Below are 19,679 nucleotides of genomic sequence, written 5' to 3'. Positions count from 1 at the left end.
TACTAGTGACCAAAAATATTCTACATTAATAACTCCTCTCTTTTGAAGAAAGGGAGAGAGAGAGAGAGAGAGAGAGAGAGAGAGAGAGAGAGAGAGAGAGAGAGAGAGAGAACCAATCTGAACGGTCTCTGAAATTAGAATGAATAAATCTGAGGATTCCAGCAGAAATTCAGTAGTCATATGACATCATTAAGGCATTTTGGGAATGAGATATAAAAGAAGGTTCTAGAAGAAGGAAGGTGCATCACTTCCAGCCAAAACGTTTTAAACGCAATCGGAGTAACACATGATCAGAGCAATGCAATCTTAAACATGATGCAACTGTCATGAGCTTCAGTGCATCACTTGTTGCATTTCTCAAAAGTACACGTCTTTACCAGAAAATCATATGGAACACATGTAACATTGTGAAATCCTTCGTCTTCTTCTCGTATGGGAAAAAGTTTTTACAGAAATCTTTACGCGGTCAAAACAGACACTGTAACTGGCTAATTATGGCTGGCATGTTTTAAAAACAAAACGAAAAACCCAAGTTGGTCTGCAGAACAGATCAGCAAGTGTTATTCCCAACCTGTCAACGCTTTATCTTAACTGGTGACAGATGGCACATCTGGTCTAAAACTCTAATTCAAGCAATTATTATTATTACACATAACACATGATAAATAGAAAAGTAAATATATGAAAATTATAAGAGGATATAGATATTACAAGGCAGCACCATAAATTCTTCCCCCCAGAAGATTAGTTATCCCGGGTTTGAATCCAACAATTCACAACGGGATAAGTAATCTGTTATGACATTATCTTTTCCTGAAATATGTTTCACTTTTGCATTATATGGTTGCAGGCATAAAGACCACCGAGTCAGTCTTTGATTGTTATTTTTCATCTTATTGATGAATGAGATAGGGTTGTGGTCAGACAATACTAAAATTTCTTCATTCCTAGGTCGGTTCACATACACTTCAAACTTTTTCAATGTTGTGATTAATGCTAACATTTCTTTTTCGATTGCTGAGTAAGTTTTCTGATGCATTTTCAACTTTGAAGACATGAAACACATGGGATGCAGAATACAGCTGTCATCTTCTTGAAGTAGAACAGCTCCAGTTCCACAGTCAGATGCATCAACTTGTATCACAAACTTTTTATTGAAGTCTGGAGCTTGAAGCACTGGTTTTGAAGGTAATATGGCTTCAGTCTTCTCAAATGATTCGTGACATTCTGGGGTCCAAGTAAACTTTGTCTTCGGAGTTGTTAAGTCAGTTAAGGGAGCTACTATGGCTGAGAAATTTTGACAGAATTGGTAATAAAATCCAGCCATGCCCAAAAATCTTTGTAGTTGCTTCCTCATAGTAGGGGTGGGAGTTAGCCTTACAGATACCTTCTACATTAGCGTCAACAGGAGCAAGAAAGCCTTTTCCAACTTCAAATCCAAGATACTGAACAGTTGCCTTTCCAAATTAACTTTTTTGTAAGCTGATTGTTAGTTCTGCCGCTAGTAATTACTTGAACACTTCCCTTAATATCTTCAAATGTTCTTCCCATGTATTAGAATAAATCATAATGTCATCAAGGTATACACCCACTCCTTCTATGGATCCTAGCAGTTGATCCATTACTCGTTGGAATGTTGCAGGTGCATTCATCAGACCAAACTGCAAAACAGCGTATTGATACAGTCCAAAAGGAGTAATGAAAGCTGACAGCAACCTAGCATTCTCATCTAAGGGAATTTGATAATATCCTTTTAACAAGTCTATCTTGGAAACAAATTTGGCTTGCCCAATATTATCAAGTAATTGATCAATAAGAGGCAAAGGATAATTGTCAGCCACACTGATGGAATTCAGTTTCCTATAATCAGTACACACCCTAAATGAGCCATCTTGTTTCTTCACTAACACACGCTGTGAACTATAATAACTTGAACTGGGTTCTGCTAATCCATGCTGCAACAAATATTCAATTTCTTTCTTCAAAACATCTCAATGAAAGGGTGATAAGCGATAAGCTCTCTGTTTAAAAGGTTTCCCATCTTCTCTGATCTTTATCCCATGCTTTGTCAGATCGGTACACCTAGGTACATCAACAAGAATTTCTGGGAAACTTCGAATCACCTCACTTAATTCACTACTTTGTCAACACTCAGATGTTTTAGTTTATCCTCCAAATTTTTCAGTATTGAAGAATTGTTCATCTTGCTTTCAGCTCCCAATTTCTAGCCATCATCGTCCTCTGTAGATGAAGTTGTCTGTGTTATTGACACTGTTTCTGTTTTAGTCTCTGAGAAGTAAGGTTTCAAAAGATTCACATGTATTGTCCTCTGTCGTTTCCTTCTTCCTGGTGTTTGAATCACATAAGTTCGATCACTTAACTTCTCTATTATCGTATAAGGACCTTGAAACTCATTGGTAAGGGGAAATCTTTTCATTGGTAAGAACACTAGAACTTGTTGTCTTACACTAAAATTTCTCAGCTTACTCTTAGCATCATATCTCATTTTCATTTTCTCTTGAATTATTTTAAGATTTTCTAAAGAGAATTTTCTAATTTCTCTTAACCTTTTCCTCAAATTCTTCACATATTCTCCTTGGATTTCATCTTGATTTTCTTCCCAGTTCTCTGCAAGAATCTTCAGTGGACCTCTCACGTCTCGACCAAAAATAATTTCATTTGGTGAACATCTCATACTTTCTTGATAAGCATTCTTAACTGCAAACAGCATCAGTGGTAAAATGGCATCCCATTCTCTTCCTGATTCATTGCAATACTTTTTTAACATACTTTTCAAAGTCTGGTGGAACATTTCCAAGGGTCCTTGATTCTCTGGATGATAAGCAGTTGATAACTGTAGTTTCACTCCTAATAAGTTCATCACATCCTGGAACAATTTTGAAGTAAAGTTCGTTCCTCTATCACTTCGCACAATTTCTGGTATTCCAAACTTGGAGAAAAACTCCACCAACTTTTCAGCAGTTACCTTTGCACTTATACTTCCTACAGGAATCGCCTCAGGGTACCTTCTCACTGGAGACATTTATGTTAACGGATATTCGTTTCCTTTCTTTGTTTTCGGAAGAGGCCCAACCACGTCTATAACCACCTTGCTAAAGGGTTCTCCTCTAACTTCTATGGGTTGTAGGGGGCTTTCTGAATGATTTCATTCGGGTTTCCAGCTAGCCTATCTGGCATGTGTGACACTTTCTGCAAATCCTGCCAACATCCTTGTGAAGTCCAGGCCAGAAAAAATACTTCATAATCTTCTCAACAGTCTTCCTGATTCCTGTATGTCCAGACTCGTGCACTACTGCTACCACTTGCTTCCTCAATGTATGGAATCAAAATTTGATGATATTCACCCCATTCAGCATTTCCTGGTATATCTGCAGGTCGATGCTTCCTCATTAGCAATCCTTCCTTTAGATAATAACAGGTAGGAGTTTGTTGCATCTCTTCTTGATCAGCAACTCTGAATAACAAATCAGTCAGCGTTGTATCCTTCTTCTGCAGTTCCATTAGCTTCTCTCTAGTCACTTGACCAGCTTCAAGGGCTGAACTCTCAACATCTGCTAACTCTTCTATTGTAGTTTCACTACTGTCTTCAGGAACACTTTGATTACTCTGAGTCTCTTCTAGAACAATAGGCTCCTCGTCTTCCTGGGATATATCTTCATTACTAACACTAAGGGAAACTTCACTTTCCTGGAACAGCTCTTCTAAGCTCAAAGATCCTTCACTTGATCCTTCTGGTCCAGGTAAATCCTCAGTTTCTTCACTTGCAGACATAGTTCTCTTTATACTCCTGGTAGTTACACAACTTGGAAACAGGTGGGGGTTTTTCTTCTCTAAATCTACTGTAGGACTAATCCTCAATGGTTTGTCTGTCACTATAGGAGAAGGAACAAATGGTACACCACCAACTTCATTACCCCGTAAAACATGCACACCTTCAACAGCTAGTGAGTCCTTTACAGCAAAATCAACATTCCCTGTCACCAATTCACACGACAGGTGCAAGCGACATATAGGAGTTACCTCTTCTCCTCCTAAACCCTTCAAAATAACTGAAACTCTGCTGAGATCCTTCTCCAACTGTGGGTGAGCACCACGAACTACCACACTATGGTTACTTCCCATATCACGTAATACCTTGACTGGTACCTGCACACTCCCTCCTTGAGTTGTCAGAGTACCTTCATGGATATGTGGCTTAAAAACCTCCAAGCTGTTCAGCTACTCACTGCTTAAAGTTACATTTCCACTGGTTGCTAAACACTCAGCTTGTTTAGTCTCAGTCTTCCCAACTGTCTCAGTCTTCCCCACACTGCTCTTCATAGTTTGCTTCACCTGGTTACCTTTAACCACTTGACCAACTGGCTTTGTCTGCTGTTGTGTCTGATAACAATCTCGACTGTAGTGTCCTACTCTTCCACACTTGAAGCAGACAACATTAGTCTTCTGTATATGTCTTGAGAAACTGGATAATGAGGATTTAACATTCGATTGCTGAGGGGTATTACCTGGCTTTGCATTGGCACTGCCACTAGAAGGATTCCCAGTTGTAATGTTCCTGAAATTTGGATGAGACCTGAAACCTGTGTGTTGTTGGTTCTGATACTTGACATTATAATTCCTCTTGTTACAAATAATATTAAAATCTTCACTCAGTGTATCAGCTTTGTCAAGTTTCTTAACCTCTCTCTCTTTTAGATAGGTTTTTATGTATTCAGGAATTCCTCTAAGATATTGCTCTAGGACTACTAACTCCTCAAGTTCATCCATGGATTTAACTTTAGCAGCCGCCAACCATCGTTTAAAACATCTTACTTTGTAGGCATAATCCAAGAAAGTCATCTTGTCATCCTTTCTCAAAGATCTGAATCTTTCATTATAATATTCAGGGGTCATCTGGTAAACTTGTAGTACGTTGTGTTTGAGTACGTTGTACTCTTTACACTGATCATCTGATAAGGCTAAATAGGCACTTCTTCCTTTACCAATGAGAACACTCTGTAACAAGACTGACCATTTATCTTCTGGCCATCCCATTCCTGAAGCCACTTTTTCAAAGATCAAAAAACTCATCTGGAGCTTCTTCTGTAAACTTTGGAATTAACTTCTGCACTTGTACTACATCAAATACAGGGTCTGCATTGCCTTGGGTAGGGTTAAACGGTGTTACAGGTAATGTGGATCGAGCTTTTATTAACTCCATCTCCCTTTCATGTCTTGCTCTTTCTCTTTCTTCTTATGCTTCTCCTTCTCTTTTTGCCATTTCTTCTCTTGCTCTTTCTCTTTCTTCTTCTGCTGCTTTTTCTTCTTCTCTTTCTTTCTTTCTCTTTTCTCTCTGTCTTCTCTTTCTCTTTCTACCTGCATCTTCAGCTTAATCAAATTTTCTTCTGCTTCTATGTGTCTAAGCTCTGCTTCTGTGTCAATTTTCTCTTTCTTTTGCTCTTGCTTATCTATAAATTCTACCTCAGCTGCATTCAACAATTCTTGTGTCTCTCCTAACTCTTCATCTACTTTACGAGAATCCATCAATGCTCTGATTGGAATACATGTGATTTGTGCCTTAATCATACCACTAGGCACTTTACCCCCATATGCCACTGCTAAAGCAGTCCACTGTGCCTTAGGCAGGTTGGATTCAGATAACTCTTAGAGGGATGAAGCTGCTAAAAACTCCTGAGCATTGAACAGAGCCATTTTCTCTAAGTTACGCAACTAAATAATTCACAATATAATGCAAAAATAACTATGCAGTCACTCTCCTATCAAAATATATCCCTAACACTACCAGTATAAACCATACCCCAGAGTGATATTTTGTTTTGTTCCCGGGCCTGGGCACCAAAATCTGTTGTCACAATGCGTACCAAGTACCTGGTTATTACACAAATAATCACAGATTTCGAAAATTTACCTCATTTCAGCCAGACACCTAAACTCTCATAACAATAAGAATTATGACTGAATACTCTAAAGGTAACAGTGATTCCTTAAAAAGCTCATTATTCACATGAAAAACCAAACTAAGTTGATCAAGACTAGTGTGAGGTAGTAAAAGGGCATCAATCCATCAAACAACTTTAACTGTTTTCCTGGTCTTAATTCACTTTAACAAAGCTAAAGGAACAAAACATGTTTATCACTTTGTCTTATGCACACAATTAATCCTATTCACTGATGGTCAATAAATGAAACACTGATTTTTAAAAAATTTTAGATACAAAAATTTATTGTTAAATTCAAAATTTATAATTAGAATTCACAATCTAAAAATTTCTTATTACCAGAAAACAACACAAAATTTAATTAATTCTTGAATTAAATTATTAAACAAAACTAAATCACAAAAACTTTATCAAGAAATTAAATTAATCAAACGAAATTTAAACTATGAAGAATTACTCAAGATTTGAAAAGAAAATCATAACAAATGAAAATGAAATCAAGTATGCAATGTTAAATTATCAAGAAATAAGTAAATCAATGTTAAATCACAAATATATAAAATGTGAAAAATCAGGAGATTGTAAACACAAGAACACACAAAATACACAAAACATTTATCAATAATGATTTCACTTAGGCAAAAATTCTTTTAACACACCTTATTATACCATGGTAATAATAAGTAAAATTCACTCTACATTACACAAGCTTGTGAAAACCTTTGTAAAATTGCTTGCAGCTGCTTTAGATTCACAAAACACACTTTTTTATCAGATGCCGTTACCACCAAATTTTTTCACTTTTCCTATATTCAGATCTCAGAAGCTAAGATTAATACTAGTGACCACAAATATTCTACGTTATTAACTTCTCTCTTTAGAAGAGAGAGAGAGAGAGAGAGAGAGAAAGGGAACCAATCTGAACAGTCTCTGAAATTAGAATGAGTAAATCTGAGGATTCCAGTAGAAATTCAACAGTCATATGACATCATTAAGGCATTTTGGGAATGAGATACTTGCAGCCAGAGCGTGTTAAATGCAGTAGGGACAATACATGATCAGAGCAATGCAATCTTAAACATGACGCAACTGCCATGAGCTTCAATGCAACACTTGCTGCATTTCTCAAAAGTACACGTCTTTACCAGAAAATCATATGGAACACATGTAATATTGCAAAATACTTCGTCTTCTTCTCATACGGGACAAAGCTTTTACAGAAATCTTTACACGATCAAAACAGAAACTGCAACTGGCTAATTATGACTGGCATGTTTTAAAAACAAAACAAAAAACCCGAGTTGGTTTGCAGAACAGATCAGCAAGTGTTATTCCCAACCTGTCAGCACTTTGTCTTAACTGAAGACAGAGTGCACATCTGGTCTAAAACTCGAATCTCTCTTTCCCGCTACTACGCTATTATCAGGAAAAATATTATTAATTCTAAATTATGTAGTTAAGTTATCTAAATCACTTACTCTTTTGAGATCTGACACTACACTACATATGATATTCAAACAATTATTATTATCACACATTACACATGATAAACAGAAGAGTGAATATATCAAAGCTATAGGAGGATATACATATTACAAGGCAACATCATGAAATTAAAATATACATACATATATATATATATATATATATATATATATATATATATATATATATATATATATATATATATATATATATATATATATATATATATACATATATATATAAATATATATATATATATATATATATATATATATATATATATATATATATATATATATATATATATATATATATATATATATATATGTTACAGTATATATAGAATTTCAATGAAATCCCCTAACATTTTCAGGGAATTCGTGAAATCACCGATTTACTTAGGAACATTTGATCCCCATGGGCTAGAACTAAACACAGGAAAACTGTGATTCATCTCTACACTGTTTCGCCGTGTTTAGCACTAGCCCCTTGGCAATCAAATGTGTTTTGCGGTGTTTTGATCCCTTGGGGATCAAATGTCCCTAAGTGCATTTCATCCCCGAGGTGCTAATACTAAACACGGTGGAACAGTGTAGATGAATCACTTTTTGCAATGTTTAGTACTAGCCCTTCAGGAATCAAATGTCCCTAAGTGAATTGGTGCCTTCATGTATCCCCTGTAAATTTCAGGGAATTTGTGAAATCCCTGGTTTGACAGTTTTATTGTAACACACACATGTATGTATATATATATATATATATATATATATATATATATATATATGTATATATATATATATATATATATATATATATATATATATATATATACCACCAGTCTATATATATATATATATATATATATATATATATATATATATATATATATATACATATATACTTATCACCAGCCTAGCCCAGGGTTGGTCTATCTAGCCCTAAACACAATCAAAACTCATTTGACTACTTGGCTAAACTCATGAAAAGCAGTAAGTTAACAGTAAATTAAATGGTTTTCAAAGAAATGCAAGATTTCACTAATTAGATTTGATTACATAGATCAGAAGGATATTGCAAAGGGAGCTCCACACTAGCTCCTTGGCACTGGTATTACATTAGTCATAAACAAATAATCCCGATATCAAAAGACTTTACGATCTATGGTGAAATTTCTTAACTATAGAATTAAGTCTACTCTGCAATAAAATCACATGATTTGGAACCTCTAACGATAAGGAAATATACAGAATTCTGCAACGTAGGTATATAAATCTTCAGGAATTTATTCGTGAAGTGTTCTTCCATGTCGGAATTCAGGAATTGGCACTGTGGACAAACAGGTAGACACACCGCATCAAATGCCTATTCTGCAAAACAAATTTACTGTCACTTTGATGCAAAGAAAATACTTTCATGGTCACGTAGGGAGTACTGTGGGCTGAGAGGGAACAATATGAAATAGCAAATGGTACGAAATTCTTACGTTACTTGAAATGAAAACATTAACACCACTTATTTTCTCATAACTCCAAGGGATGGAAATATCAGAATGAATGAAAATTATAGTGGAAGAATGGGCGTTGTAACAAACTCCAAATCCAGACTGCACCTTTTCCCTGTAGGATGCGTTGTCTTGATGTGTAGGCCAGACTTTCCAATAAGGCGAGGGACTTTGGTGGGACTATGTTCACGACAAAGTTTAACTGGGTCAGAAAGGGGGAGGGCGGTTGGAGACTGACACTGCAAGGACTCTACTCTGATTCTGGCTGTTAATGAACTCCTCTCATGACCCATGGTCAGGTCCTTTTAGCCTCTGGTCCTGCCTTCAATCTGTGTCCCGTGTGTAGCATTTGTCCGTTAACTTGCCGGTTCCCATATTTTGGCGGCATTGACAGGAGCAGTGCTGGAACAAGGAGATGAATGATAGTACCCAAGGGAAATTAAAGGTTGACAAAGGTGGGATTAAGGCTTAGAGAGGATGGGCGGAGTCTTTTCGTGAAGTCGTCAAGGATTTAGCGGGTGCTAATGTCAGGGATGTGTTGATTGCTCCCTGTTCCTTGGTTCTAGGTGGTCGTGAAGTCTGTATGATAAATGCTTTATTCTTTAAAGTTAATTTTAAAATAAGTGGAGCTTCACATACTCTTTTCATTCCCTTACTAAACCATGTGACTGCTTTAAAACTCCTTTCCAGGTCAATTCGCCACCCTTGGAGACAAGTCTCAATCATATGATCACCCTAGGCACTACTTAAGGGAGTTCCTGAGTCAGTGCCACAGGAGGTACTAATCCAGGACAGCTGGCCCACACACCAAAAGAGAAAGTTGGTCAACCGCATGACATGAGATCACCAATGCGAGTCTGGCATTTTAGCATGCGGTCAACAAAGTGAAACAAGAGGTCAAGGCAGCATGATAGAAAATGGATGACTCCTGCACAAATGGGAAATTAATCTGGGTTAAGGGAAAATAGGGCCAACACACGATGCCTCTCGTCAGAGACACACCGGGTGCAGTCCTAACACCTACTACCCTTTGAGCCCTGCTCCCTAAGAGCCATTTCCCAAGCCACATAGCTGACTTCCAGTCCAGTATATTTCCAGTGCCAATTCTCTTATTACCGCACTGCCCCCACCCCCGCACCATCATCTGCGCATCTACAAGGACCCATCTCTCCGACACAAGGTACAGTGCCAGGAAAGAGTTTTGCTAGTCACGTAGTTACTTTTTCTTTGCTCTTCCATTTTCTGTTTCCAATGCAATTCTCATACAGACCTGACTTTGTTATTATTTGTGTTCAAAAGTGAATTCAACAGTGTTATACCCAAGGATCCATTGGCACCATCAGTGCTTCCTTGAACCCTTAATTGCGCTAATTTCTTCAGTTAATCTCGTGCATTCTCCATTGCATATAGAGTTGTCTCGCTATGGATCCTTCTGCTTTGATTGTGCTTTCATTGCCATGGTAAAACCACCACAATTTGATTCACGGTGCCCTTGAGGTGAAATCCCCAGCATCCAGTTATCATCTGTTCATCTTAATTTAGTGCTCTGACAGGCTCCCATTTACCTGCCCTAATTATTCCCATCTTCGGATTTGTATTATTGTAAATATATGAGATTTTAGTTATCTTAAGAGTTTATCTAAAAACTCTCATTTCTATTAAAGCCATCAACTCATTTTCTATTCTTCTGTGTTCTACCAACCCAGGAATTCCAGTCAGATTGCATCATCCCTTGTGGTAAGACCCCTTCCGGTTTAGAATATAAAGATATATATATATATATATATATATATATATATATATATATATATATATATATATATATATATATATATATATATATATATATATATGTTATCCTTTTAAACAGATCCAACATTTTGTGTATAAATGTTTTTTATAACGGACCGTTTTATGACCTAACTTCAGGAGGGTATGGTAATTCGACCCTTATTCCCCCTCTAACACTCCCCCACAGGTTTCCTCTCTCCCCTGACACTCTCTCCCGCAGCATTCGCTTCGCTCATTCTCCCTCTCTCTCTCTCTCTCTCTAGAATTTCATTCTCACAAAGAAATGAAATGGATCATCTAAGGAAACACAATCTTTCCTACAAAAATAGATTTATTATTCAAAGCAACCCAACAAGTAATAAATAAACAAAGCAAAGATTAAAATGCATTATAAATGAATTATCAAGTCAAAATAATCTAACTCTGACTAAAAAGTCTCATTATGCCTAACAGCCTGCAAATTCAAAAACTCTCACATACTCCATCTTAGACATTGTAAGTCTAGTCTCAAAAAGTCAACCACATGAGAAATATAGACATTGCAAGGTTTGCATTTGTCCTCTCTATAATCACACCACCATGTTAACATCATGTCATCCCCACAATGTCATCACCACAATGTCATCACCACAGACATCTGTCGAAAGAATTAAGCATAATAGTAACCTCCCAAAAATATACAAGTGCAAAACATAATAATGAAAAGTCTAAAATGCATGGTTAAATACTGGTAAACAGAACACAAATAAATAGAATATTAAAATGGTAAAAAGGTTATGTTCAACTTTCCACACAAGTTCATAAATGTCTTGAAACATGGTAAAAATCATAAGTTCACAGTTCACACATAAAAACAAAGAGTCTGAACTTTACCTTATTCTGCCAGTTCTGAGATTGCAACACTCAAAGCTAATGTCTTGACGATCTCGCTCCAGCTTTGGTAATGAACGATCAGACTAATTTTTGGGCAGAATTAGACACAAAATCTAGATTCTCTAACATACGAACTCATGTACTCACATAGCAACTCGGTCATATGACTCGCATACCAGAGCCAATATTGTGTGTTCATCAATTTAAACAGCTGAGGTAACCAACTATTTGCTGAATGCAACGATTCTGCGACTGATCGCTTGCCACAGTACCATCTCACAGCTATCTTTCCTTCATCACACCTTATAGTATTGCATATATGAAATGAACATATGTGTCCTTTAAATAGTGCTCGGCCACCCAATAAGAGCATCTCGCTCTCCTAATGGCGAACCAAAACAAAAGCAAATGTATAAAACATAACAAATAAAGCTATGCTCAATTAGCAATGTCTACTGCACTGCAGATTTAAGTGCTGCTCTCATGACGTACTTGCAAAGTCACTGGGGTCATTTTCTTAGAGCCCTTGCATTTAGTCTTACAAGCACAAACAAGCTTAACTACTCCCACAATAAGAATTATCAGTAAAATAGCCACTAAAACTATCAAAATCGCTGGCATAAAATATTGCTGATACTCGACCATCAACGGATCATCATTCTCCAATAATGGCGGAACAGTCAACGGTACCACTGTTGTAGGCACTGGAACTACATCATGATCGTTACGCATATGACGCATGAATATCTTCTCAGAACTGTTGAACACAGCACGGCTAACTACGAGGAAGTCTGTTGACACCACTCGACACAAAGAATCAAACAGCTTAGATCCTTGAAGAATGAATGACGTCGACTTGTTACCCTGGCACATCATCGTAACAGGACATTCTTTGCAGTATACGGCAGTAAGAGTTCTGGTGGAGATTATGTGGTATTCATGTGGAAACTGCATAAAGTCACATTCTGTCGGAGTCTGTCTATGAACTAATGATAATTTACAACCACCCACAGATACAACTCGCAATTGGAAAATATTACTGTCACACACATACTTCTCCCTAACCAAGGTACAACCTGTCTTATAATCAACTCCCGAACCTTGATATTGATCTCCCAAAATGAACATGGTCTCTAATCCATCCCATGTCACTACTAAGTCTCCAAAAGCACTCGGAAAAGGTCTAATAATAAAACTAAGAAAAGGCTTCATTGTACTGACAGGAACGTATACTATCAATCCCCGATCAGACAATCTCACTCTCAAAACATTATAATATAAATACAAATCTCCTCCCGTGAACAATACTTTCGCCCCATGTAGATAAGCGGAATTCCTTAGAACATTTTCTAAGTATCCTAAAGGTAATATATCACCATACACACGACCATCTGCTGCAGCAATAATTGCTTTTATTTGCATTTGCACTTCTGTCCGTAGAGAATCAGTTTCTTTCTCAGTATTAAGAAAAGTATGTTGGATCGTAAGAAGTGCTATTGTCACATCTAGATCTTCTTTCAAACCTTCTACTGTAACTGACAAATCATTCAAAGAATGTCTAATTGTTTCAAAACCACTTCTCAATTTCTCATTACTTTCTTGCAACTGACTCAACTGTTTCCCCTGAGCTATTAGGTCTCTTTGAACTTCTGCTACTTTGACTAAACTTCCAATGGACATCGCTCCAATAGCAGCAATCACACCAACACCTAAAAGAACTAAAGGTGCTGCTCTTTTACGTCTCCTATTCTCTACAGAAGGTGAATTTCCTGGAGTAATGTCAGGAATCCATTCTAACGTTTTATCTATCCCTTTATCAACTCTATCTAATGTTATTCTCACTTCTTTCATTAATCTAGTTAAAGAGACTGGTAAAGTTCTCTTATTCTCTACTTCATCTAAAATGAACACGAGACAAAAAAAAAAAAAAAAAACAATAAGTATTATATACAGTATATACAAATATCAACCCATTTATCCCTCTAATTATATACAAATGTTCCATTACATCCCAACTTTCTTTAATTTTGAAATATGGGTCAATTTCGTCACACCAGTATTTACATCTTTTACTACAAATCTATTCCCTTTTTTGATCTCTACAATCTCAAAAGGTCCATGGAACTTTGGACTTAATTTATAATTTGGATCATTCCGAACATTCACTCTAACAAACACCCTATCACCCATAGAAAAAGCTACTCCCCGCGATTTCGCGTTACTTTTCTCTACCATTTACGCGAACTAAGCTCAAGTTCTTTACTGATACGCCGCAAATCTTTCTCTCGATGTATTTATCAACAAAGTAACCGTAACATCGCCCTTAACTCGCTCTGGTAACAAATCAAAAGGTCCTTTCAACTTGTACCCATACAAAGCTTCTGCTGGAGGTATCTTAATTGTGTCATTCACCATAGTGTTGATACTATATCGCACTTCATCCAAAGATCTGTCCCAATGTGTATCGGAACCACCCACTGTCATGCGTAAAGCTTTGATTATTTTTCCGATTCGCCTCTCACATAACCCGTTAGCTTCTGGTCTATGGTGGATTATAGATACTTTCTTTATTCCCAGTAAATTAGCAAGACCGTCTAAAGTCTTATTAATAAATTCCCTACCATTGTCTGTGATCAGACATTCAGGAACACCATACCTACAAATTATCCCCTTAAAGAACGCTATAGCAACTTCCTCAGCTGACTTGTATTTCAGTGGAAAATCTCGACAAAACGAGTTAACTCGTCAACAACTACTAATAGATGTCTATATCCATAAGCAGATTCTGAGAAGTTAACCAGAATATCCATATGCACTCTCTGAAACGGCCTATTTGGTATGGGATATGAATCCAAACGACACGACACCGTCTGTCGCCAGCTTATTCACATTGCAAACAGCAATTCTTCACAAAGGCCTCTACTGGAAAAACATATTTTTTCCAAAAACTTTGACCTGACGTTTTCATACGTCTTGTCCACACCTAAATGAGGAGAACCAAATTTACAATGTACAATGTCTAGAACTTGTGGTACTAGACTCTCTGGCACGATGATTTGTGTAATTTCACCCATGCTTAGAGTACTTCGCAAGTTATACTTAACTTTCCTAACTAATAAATTGTTCTCCAACTCTAGTCCAGAAAAAGGCAACTTATACCCTTTCTTCGGTAAAACTCCCCTGAGAAATGCCTTAGCATCTGATGGTAATTTATCTTCATCTTGCTTCTCTTCGAGCAAGGGTATGTCCCAAGTGATATTTTCACCAGTAACATAACACACAACGTTTCCCTCAGTATCACGAATAACAATCTCTTCCGAGACTGCCGACACAATATTTCTCTCCGAAGTATGCACTATAGGAACGTGTTTGTCCCCTACATGAAATATCTCAGAACTACTAGTATCCGAGACATGAGACACCAAATGTCCACTCGTCTTCCGCACAGGATTCGGTATGTACTCCCTCATCCTCAACCGGAAAATATCTGCTCAATGCATCTGCAGCCACATTATGCTTACCCTCAATGTATTTGAGGCTTGCATCAAAATCTCTCAATGTCAAAAACTGCTGGATCAACGCTTCCCTTTGTCCAAACGGAAAGTGTCACTCAAGCAAAGGCAAGCGCTCTGCCCACATACTCACACACACATACCCACACGCACATACGTGTGTGACTACAAAACCAAGAAGTGCATTCACACTTGTGCAAAAACTGTTTTGCACCCCGCAACTCATAAATATCATGTAGGATACTACCCAAATATTAAAGTTCCCAGAAATAACCCAACAACCAAATATCGCCCTTACATAATACACACCGATGCGTACCACAGATTGCTAAAAAAAAAAGAAGAAAATACAACACACCATAATACGCTCAGCGCTTCACTAGGCGTGGCAAAGCAAGTACGACGCCCGCCCAAACTTGTGACGCAATTACTATGTCACCGTGGTGATGACATAACACACTCATTGCAACCGAAACATTAGTCAAAACTCAACGACAAAAACACAGTTGTCCCTGTCACCAGTTACAACACAACGAAAAAGGACAATTTCACATTAACACAACTAAAAAAAAGATAACATCACAACACTTACGTCAGCAGCGCGCGAATTTCCATCAAGCGAAGAGTGAGAGACAAAAAAAACACTCGCACGTCTTCACGTGTTTTAACACACACTCAGTGGTCACAACACCGTAATTATTGCACAGTATACCCACTGTTTTACCCCCCTACCCAAAGCACTCTTCACGAAACACTAGCTAGCGAGAGAGATGCTCACGGCTCGCCCCCAGCAACATCTGACGCTGCCTGACTCCCACAAAATCCTATCCTGATATGCCAACACTAATTTATGTCTCTTTGGAAATGTATACATGCCTAATTATTTAACACCTTCTAACTGCCCTAAATACCTTATACACTACCTTTTACGCTGCCACCAAATTAAACTTTTTAATAGATATGACAGAAGAATTTCACATGATGCAAGTTCTAGGTACACAAACGAACATCAGAATTTTCACAAGATAAGTTCGAAGACGGACACAGGATAATGAGCAATCAGGTCTTAGAATCACCAGAACCTAGGCTGATTGTATGTGGATTTTCTAATGGCATTGAAATTTCTATCTTCATTGATTCTGGTAGCTCAGTTAACCTAATAGATGCTGATTTTTTCCACTCGAAATTTCCAGAGTGTAAATTAGTCCCTACTAATGAGACAGTGTGTGATGTACAGGCGAGAAAATTGAATATCTTAGGTTCATCATCTCTTACGCTTTGTATCGGCGGAAAGACAATAGTAGAACCATTTTTGGTCATAGAAGGATTAGCCTTAGGTGAAATGGTTTTTGCTAGGACACCCTTCTTGCATGCGACATAACATCAATATTCTTACGGGAATTCAGGGATTACAATAGGTGAGCCAGGTTGTTTTGTTCCATATAGACACATGGAAAAACTTGTGAGAAACCCAAGACGCAGACTGCAAGACATGTGTAACACATTCATTAGAGAATGAAGACATTCCGCAAAAAGTCTTTCAAAGGATTTTTTGTTAGAAGATATTGAATTGCACCCATGAGTTCCTACATTGATTAAAGTGTCGGTGAAAGAGAAAAGTTTCCTTCTCAAGTATGCGTTGTTGAGGGGAACCGAGAAATTCAAAGACGTTGTGAGTGCGGTGTCAGTAAATGAAGTTTCAGTCGCAGGCGTAACTACAGTAGAATTAGTAAGCTATCAAGACTCAGTGAAAAATATCACAAGGGTACTTACGTAATTGATTTTGAAGAGTTTAAGGAAGAACATAAGATAGTGAGTTTTTGTGGAGACGGTAACATGTTTCCCAGGGAGGAGCTACAATTCAGAAGTCAAGTTCTTCACGAACATTTGGCTAAAGCTGATTATTCCGAGTATTCAGATAAAGTAGAGAAAGTGTTGAAAGAATATTTAGATATTATTGCTTTGAAGGGAGATAAACTAGGGGTTACAGATGTTTTAGAACATTCAATCCGCCTAGAGAAAGGTACAAATCCCATATATATTCCAGCATATCGAATTCCTTTTAAGATCAGAGAAGAAGTAGAAAAGAAGTTCAGAAGTGGGAGTCAGAAGGTATTATTAGCCAAGCTCCTCACCTTTTAATTTTCCTTTATTAGCGGTCCCAAAGAAAGACGGTAGCATCAGAGTGTGCGAGACTTCTCGTAAATTGAACGAAAAGACATGCCCAGATAGATACCCTGTGGCTTATTTGCCTGATTTGTTTGTTGAGATCGGTGGCAAGAATATATATTCGTCTATAGATCTTATGCAGGATTTTGCAAGTTCCTCTTAGCGAGAATAGTTAAAAATTTACAGCATTTTCTATACCAAAGGGGCATTTTGAGTTTAATAGGATGCCTTTTGGATTACAAGGGTCCCCAATAACATTTACTAGACTGGTTAACACAGTACTTCACGGTTTATTAGGAAAGTGGGTATTTGTGTACATGGATGACATTCTCATATGCACAGATACAATTGAAGAACATCTAAAGGTGTTAAAAGACGTCCTCAAGCGACTAAGGTTCGCTGGATTAAAAGTCAAATTGGCTAAATGTGAGTTTCTGAAGAAAGAAATTGTTTATCTAGGTCATGTTATCTCTAAAGAAGGAGTCAGAGTGAATGATGACAAAGTCAAAGCTATCGTGAGTTTTCCAGTTCCCAAAACCAGGAAGCAGATTCGTTCATTCCTAGGTATGTCGGGTTTCTTTCGCCGTTTTGTGCAGAATTTTTCTACAATAGCATCTACATTGACAGATCTATTACAGGAAGACGTTAAATTTGTTTGAGTGACAGTCAGCAATTAGCTTTTGAGAAGCTTAAGAATGCTTTAGTGAACCCACCTGTTTTGAAGTTTCCAGATTTTAGTCAACCGTTCACCTTGGTGACTGACGCGAGTCAGGAAGGTATAGGTGCGTGTTTGATGCAGAAATTTGAGGGAAAATTACACCCAATTGCTTTTTATAGCAGAAAGTTCAAAACGCGTGGTAGTAACGAAAGGCTAAAGTCAGTTGTGACTCACAGGCTGACGAACTTTAATGCAGGCATTACAAACTTTAAGGGCCTAGTTGATGGGAAATTAACTCAAAACGTGGAGACATTTATTGAATCAGTAGATAATTATCTGAATTCTAGGAGAATTACGGGTGGCGCTGATGCTTTAAGAGAAGCAAAGGCCTTTCTAGATTTAGACAAAGGGGACATTGGAGAACGAGCATGAAGTTTCGGGTTCAGAAAGTGTAAAACTTGGACAGAACTTCAGGAATTTTTACGTGCGTCGTATAGCAGGATCGACCATGAATGCATTGTTCGGAATTTGCGAGCGCTTATCAGAACTAGGAAAGGTAATGATTCATTAATAGCATACAGTGCTCGCTTATTTGATGCAGTAGGTGAGATAAAGAAATCTATGAAAAACTCTCACATACTCCATCTTAGACATTGTAAGTCAAGTCTCAAAAAGTCAACCACATGAGAGATATAGACATTGCAAGGTTTGCATTTGTCCTCTCTATAATCACACCACCATGTTAACATCATGTCATCCCCACAATGTCATCACCACAATGTCATCACCACAATGTCATCACCACAGACATCTGTCGAAAGAATTAAGCATAATAGTAACCTCCCAAAAATATACAAGTGCAAAACATAATAATGAAAAGTCTAAAATGCATGGTTAAATACTGGTAAACAGAACACAAATAAATAGAATATTAAAATGGTAAAAAGGTTATGTTCAACTTTCCACACAAGTTCATAAATGTCTTGAAACATGGTAAAAATCATAAGTTCACAGTTCACACATAAAAACGAAGAGTCTGAACTTTACCTTATTCTGCCAGTTCTAAGAGATTGCAACATTCAAAGCTAATGTCTTGACGATCTCGCTCCAGCTTTGGTAATGAACGATCAGACTAATTTTTGGGCAGAATTAGACACAAAATCTAGATTCTCTAACATACGAACTCATGTACTCACATAGCAACTCGGTCATATGACTCGCATACCAGAGCCAATATTGTGTGTTCATCAAGTTAAACAGCTTAGGTAACCAACTATTTGCTGAATGCAACGATTCTGCGACCGATCACTTGCCACAGTACCATCTCACAGCTATCTTTCCTTCATCACACCTTATAGTATTGTATATATGAAATGAACATATGTGTTTTTAAATATATATATATATATATATATATATATATATATATATATATATATATATATATATATATATATTAAATATATATATATATATATATATATATATATATATATATATATATATATATATATATATATATATATATATATATATATATATATATATATATATTATATGTTATAGGCCTGTTTCGAGGCCTATACTTTATTTAAGTCTTCTTTTAAGAACAGAGGTTGGTATCTCGCTTTTCCTGAGATATGTATGATATTAAGTGACATTTGTAGCTTCATGATTGTATATAAATCACGGTGTGATAAAAATTTTATAATAAGAGCTGTGTGTTCCAA

The sequence above is a fragment of the Macrobrachium rosenbergii genome, chromosome 8, assembly GCF_040412425.1.
Source record: "Macrobrachium rosenbergii isolate ZJJX-2024 chromosome 8, ASM4041242v1, whole genome shotgun sequence".
Taxonomy (NCBI): Eukaryota; Metazoa; Arthropoda; class Malacostraca; order Decapoda; family Palaemonidae; genus Macrobrachium; species Macrobrachium rosenbergii.
The sequence above is the reverse complement of the archived record's forward strand: the minus strand, read 5'-3'. Positions refer to the sequence as shown.